Source organism: Molothrus ater, chromosome 29 (genome assembly GCF_012460135.2).
Source record: "Molothrus ater isolate BHLD 08-10-18 breed brown headed cowbird chromosome 29, BPBGC_Mater_1.1, whole genome shotgun sequence".
Taxonomy (NCBI): Eukaryota; Metazoa; Chordata; class Aves; order Passeriformes; family Icteridae; genus Molothrus; species Molothrus ater.
In genome coordinates, this window is record NC_050506.2 from 3,133,370 (window position 1) to 3,139,603 (window position 6,234).

Genomic DNA, 6,234 nt, shown 5'->3' on the forward strand with positions numbered 1-6,234 from the left:
TGACTCTGGGAAGCCACAAGGGTGAAAAATTCGAGGATCAGGGGCACAAAGTGTCCCCTCATGTCACAGCCCCTGTTTGGGGTGGGTGGTGAACGAGGGGGGAGCAGAGGTGTCCAACCTGCAATAAATAAATAAAATAAACCCCAGGTTTTACTGCCTGTGGGGCAGGAGGAGCAGAACTCCTGGGAAAGGAGGTTCCATGGGAGAATTCCACCATTTTGTCTTCATTTTAGGGATGACAGGGGAACATTCCAGAGTTTTTCTTGGTTCTAGGGTGGTCAAACAAGCATCCCATTATTTTTGTTGGGTTTAGGATTGCCAGGGGAACGTTCCACCATTTTTGTCAATTCTAGGGTTGCCATGGGATCACTCCACTGTTTCTGTTGGCTCTGGGGGTCCCAGGGGAGCATTTCACCATTAAAAAAAAAAAAATCTAGGGTTGCTAGGGGAGCATTTCATCATTTTTGTCAGTTCTAGGATTTCCAGAAGAGCATTCCACCATTTCTGTGGGTTCTAGGGTCACCACAGGATCATTCCACCATTTCTGTAGGTTCTAGGGTTGCCTGAGGAACATTCCACCCTTTTTGCCATTTCTAGGGTTGCCATGGGATCATTCCACTGTTTCTGTTGGTTCCAGGGTTCCCAGGGGAACATTTAATATATAATTTTTTAATTCTAGGGTTGCCAGGGGAGAATTCCACTGTTTCTCTTGGTTTTAGGGTTGCCATGGGATCATCCCACTGGTTTTATTTGTTTCTAGGGTTGCCATGGTAGAATCCCACCCTTTTTTCCCAGTTCTGGAGTTGCCAGAGGGGCATTCCACCCTTTTTGTTGGTTCTAGGATTTCCAGTGGAGCATTCCACTTTTTCTGTTGGTTCTAGAGATACCAGAAGAGAATTCACATTTTTTTGTCAGTTTTAGGATTTCCAGAAGAGCATTCCACCATTTCTGTGGGTTCTAGCGTCACCACAGGATCATTCCACCATTTCTGTTGGCTCTAGGGTTGCCTGAGGAACATTCCACCCTTTTTGCCAGTTCTGGAGTTGCCAGAGGGGCATTCCACTGTTTCTGTTGATTCTAGGGTTCCCAGGGGAACATTTAATATATATTTTTTTAATACTAGGGTTGCCATGGGATCATCCCACTGGTTTTATTTGTTTCTAGGGTTGCCATGGTAGAATTCCACCCTTTTTTCCCAGTTCTGGAGTTGCCAAAGGGACATTCCACCATTTTGTTGGTTCTAGGATTTCCAGTGGAGGATTCCACTTTTTTTGTTGGCTCTAGAGATATCAGAGAGAATTCCACCTTTTTTTACTCAGTTCTTGGGTTCCAAAGGAGCATTCCACCATTTCTGTGCATTCTAGGGTCACCACAGGATCATTCCACCATTTCTGTTGGCTCTAGGGTTACCTGAGGAACATTCCACCATTTTGCCAGTTCTGGAGTTGCCAGAGGGACATTCCACCATTTTGTTGGTTCTAGGATTTCCAGTGGAGGATTCCACTTTTTCTGTTGGTTCTAGAGATACCAGAAGAGAATTCACAATTTTTTGTCAGTTTTAGGATTTCCAGAAGAGCATTCCACCATTTCTGTGGGTTCTAGGGTCACCACAGGATCATTCCACCATTTTTGGAGGCTCTAGGGTTGCCTGAGGAACATTTCACCATTTTTGCCAATTGTAGGGTTGCCATGGGATCATCCCACTGGTTTTATTTGTTTCTAAGATTGCCATGGTAGAATTCCACCTTTTTTCCCAGTTCTGGAGTTGCCAGAGGGGCATTCCACCCTTTTTGTTGGTTCTAGGATTTCCAGAGGAACATTCCACCATTTCTGTCAGTTCTAGGGTTGCCATGGGATCATTCCAGAGTTTTGGTTGGCCCCACAGGGTCGGGTTTGGGGATTTCAGAGACAAATTCCCTGCCCCTCCAGATGGGGATTCATTCCTGGAACATGATGCTACCTGAGGTCCGGAGGGATAAAGATGAGATTCCATGCAAGCTCCCTCTTCAGTGTAGGGCATCCCAAACATCTTTTTTGTTGGGAATCTGGAATGTTCTGGGGCGGAAAGCAAAATCTTCCTGATTCTGAGTGGGTATAATTAGCATGGAACTGCTTTTGAACTGTGTTTGCACACGTGGCCATTGCCAAAACCCCACGAGGAGCTCCCTCACTGGGAACAGCATCCTGCAGCAGTGACAGCACAGGTGGAACTCAGGTGTAGCTCAGAGTCTGTGTCCTAATTCCTCAATTTTCCTCATCTTCCTCAGCAGGTTTGGCTGATTCTTTTTCCTGTCCAAATGAGAATTTCTGTTCTTGCAGCGAGGACAGGAATCCTCACACCTCCTCACCTTGTGGGCAGCACACCTGAGGGGTGACCTGGTGAGACAAAAGGGGAGCTGAAGGTTTGGGAAGATTAAGGAACCCATGGAAGTTCTGGAAAAGCCAAAAAGGAGCTGCAAAAGAAGCCAAGGGAGACCAAAAGTGCAGCTGAGAGAGATTGGGAGCTCTGTGTCCTCCTCACACAGGTGAGGTGACGAATGGAACACAAGCAGCGTTCTGACCATCAGAACTGGTGAACGTCACTTGGTGCCTGAATTTGGGGGGGTCACAGGGGTCTCCTGCCCTGGCACAAGGTGTCCCTGAACCCAAAGGGACACTCTGGGGTTCCCAGACACAGCAGGAGAACACAGCTGGTAACACCAAGGATCTGCTCCTGAGTTCTCCCACACTCATCCTCAGGGAAGAGGAGCCCCAGTCCCTCCCCAGGGGAACCACAGCTGAGCTGGAATCAGAGTTTTATTGCTGCCCCTGTCCCAAAATGCAAATGAAGAGATTTCATTCTCCATTTGCTGATGGCAGGAGTGATCTCTGCAGAATTTGCCCTTTCTCCCCCCATTCCTACCAAATTTTCCTTTGGGTGTGTCCCACTCACTGCCCACATATTTTTTTCTTTTTCAGGATAATCTGGCCTTTTCCCCCTGGATGTGTTGGAAATGACAATTTTGCCACGATGAACATGAGGGCAGAACTTCCAGCACCACCAGGACCTGGTTTTCCAATCAGGCTGAGCTCCAGCATTTGCACAGATACCACAAGGAGAAAAACAAACAAGCCAAGCCCAGAGATGGGGATGGACTGGTTTTCCACTGGAGACCAGAAATCCAGTCAATGGGAGAGCATCCTGGGATTGCAGAGAGCATGGAGTCATGGAATGCTTTGGGTTGGGAGGGACCTTAAAACTTGTCCAGTCCCACCCCTACCATGGCAGGGTCACCCTCCACCATCCCAGGGTGCTCCCAGCCCCATCCAGCCTGGCTGTGGACACTTCCAAGGATGGGGCATCCATGGAATCATCTGTGCCAGGGCCTCCTCACCCTCACAAGGAACAATTTCTTCCCAATATCCCATCTGACCCTGCCCTCTGGCAGTTTAAAACCATTTCAGAGTACAAAGGTCCAGGTGGGGAGCATTGAGTTACCCAAATTTACCAAGGTGGACCTTCAGATCAGAGACCTACATTTCTTTGGCCACACATGTGAAAAAATGACCCCATTTATCACAGGAAATGCCACCAGAAGGTTCTGACCTGCTTCCTTCCAGCTGGGCCCTACTGGAAAGCACAGAACATCCCTTAGGAAGAGGTTATCAAATAATGGGACATTACTGGGGGGAGATGTGGGGTTAAAACACCTGCTTGGAGGAGAACCAAAGGGAATGGGGGAATGGGGAGATGATGGAGGAGAAATGCCCGGAGAAAGGAGCACAGGGATGTTACATCCATCAACTATCCCAGGAAAAGTGATTCCCTCCCCATGCAAACCCTCGGGGGTGTTATAAACGTAAGGGATCAGGACCTGGGAGGGAAATGGCCCTAAAAGAAAAGAGACACATGCCTGGAGATCCTGGACGTCATGTCTGAGGGAAATGGCACTAAAAGAAAAGAGACACATGCCTGGAGATCCTGGACGTCATGTCTGAGGGAAATGGCATCAAAAGAAAAGAGACACCTGCCTGGAGATCATGTCTGAGGGGAAATGGCCCTAAAAAAGAAGACACACCTGCCTGGAGATCACATCTGAGGGAAATGGCCCTAAAAGAAAAGAGACACCTGCCTGGAGATCATGTCTGAGGGGAAATGGCCCTAAAAGAAAAGAGACACCTGCCTGGAGATGATCTCTGAGGGGAAATGGCCCTAAAATAAAGAGACACCTGCCTGGAGATCATGTCTGAGGGGAAATGGCACTAAAAGAAAAGAGACACCTGCCTGGAGATGATCCCTGAGGGGAAATGGCCCTAAAATAAAGAGACACCTGCCTGGAGATCACGTCTGAGGGAAATGGCCCTAAAAGAAAAGAGACACCTGCCTGGAGATCATCTCTGCCGGGACTCGAACCCGGAACCTCTGGATTAGAAGTCCAGCGCGCTCGTCCATTGCGCCACAGAGACCTCACCGTGAGGGGAGCGTCGGCTCCAGAACTGAAAAATCCACAGCGCCCGCAGGGTCCGGTGCCCATCGACACCTCCCTGGCACAGCAGCATCTCCAGAGTGCCCTCCCTGCACAGGGACAGGCAGGAATAATCCCAGGAATGCTCCATATCTCGCTCGGCAGCAGGGATGCAGCAAAAAGCTGGATGCAGGCTGGTATCCGCCTCTCTGGCAACCTTTCCGCAGCATCCCCGGCGCTCTGGGCAGAGCTAAATCCTGGAGCAGAGTTCCTCGCTGCATCTCAGCGGCATCACGGCATCCTCCTCGCTGCAGAAGCCGAGGGATAAAGATGAAAGAGGATTTAGCTCAATGGTGAGGGGAGCTCGGCTTGTCGGGGTGAAAAACCGGTGAGAACCTGAGGTTTGAGCAGAGGAATGAAAGGGAAAGCAGCCACCGTGGGTTTCCTTTCAGCAAGCTGTCAATCAGGGCTTTAATGAAGAAACATTTGTGCTTCTTCTGTAGGGGAAAAAATGAAGACAGATGTCAAAACAACAGGAAAGGTCCATTTACAGCCACTGACCTATTAACAATGGATCAAACTCTGGCACGGAGTCGTCGCTGGGAATTTGGAATCCCCGAAAGGAACAAATTCCAGGCTGGGAACGGCACATTTGGAATGCTTGAATGGAACAAATTTCAGGCTGTTATTCTCTCCCAAACACGCCCTGGATTCCTGTGAAAGGGGAGATTGTTAAGTGCAATCCCAGAAGAGGAATTCCCTGACACAAGGGACTTTTGCCTCGAGGTCAGTGTGGTCAGGCAGCTCTTCCTGGGGGAAAACAGCCCAGAGCAGGAATAAAAAGGAGATTCAACCCCTCAGAATTGAGGATAAACCCCCCCAATTCTCATGAAAGAGGAGATGTTAAGTGCAATCCCAGAGGAGGAATTCCCTGACATGGAGAGCTTTTGCCTCGAGGTCAGTGTGGTCTGAAGCTCAGGCAGCTCTTCCTGGGGCAGAACAGCCCAGAGCAGGAATAAAGAGGAGATTCCCACCCCTCGGAACTAAGGATAAACCTTGGAACCTCAAAATTGAGGATAAATCCCCCCAATTCCTGTGAAAGGGGAGATGTTAAGTGCAATCCAAGAAGTGGAATTCCCTGACACGGAGAGCTTTTGCCTTGAGGTCAGTGTGGTCTGAAGCTCAGGCAGCTCTTCCTGGGGGAGAACAGCCCAGAGCAGGAATAAAAAGTAGATTCAGCCCCCAGTGGAACCAGAACCTCAAACTGAGGATAAACCCCCCCCAATTTCCAAGAAAGGGGAGATGTTAAGTGCAATCCCAGAAGAGGAATTCCCTGATACAGGGAGCTTTTGCCTGGAGGTCAGTGTGACCTGAAGCTCAGGCAGTTGTTCCTGGTGAAGAACAGCCCAGAGCAGGAATAAAAAGGAGATTCACCCCCTCAGAATTGAGGATAAACCCCCCCCCAATTCCCATGAAAGGGGAGATGTTAAGTGCAATCTAAGAAGTGGAATTCCCTGCCACAGGGAGCTTTTGCCTCGAGGTCAGTGTGGTCTGAAGCTCAGGCAGCTGTTCCTGGTGAAGAACATCCCCGAGCAGGAATAAAGAGGAGATTCCCTCCCAGTGGAACCAGGACCTCAAAATTGAGGATAGCCCCCCAAACACCCATGTTTAGATGGTGAAGATCACAGCAGGTGTGTTCCACCTGCACAGGACAAGCTCCTGCTGCATCCCTGCTTTCCTCAGTGCCTGTCCTTCCTGCCTCAGGCTGGGGCACCTCTGTGCTCATGGC

General features: G+C 49.4%; 1 non-coding gene across 1 annotated transcript; it reads right to left on the reverse strand.

Moving 5' to 3' along the window:
* Positions 1–4,372: 4,372 nt before the first annotated feature.
* On the reverse strand, positions 4,373–4,446 carry TRNAR-UCU (transfer RNA arginine (anticodon UCU)). Its single transcript has one exon. It is a non-coding gene; the product is annotated as a tRNA-Arg (tRNA).
* Positions 4,447–6,234: the final 1,788 nt, after the last annotated feature.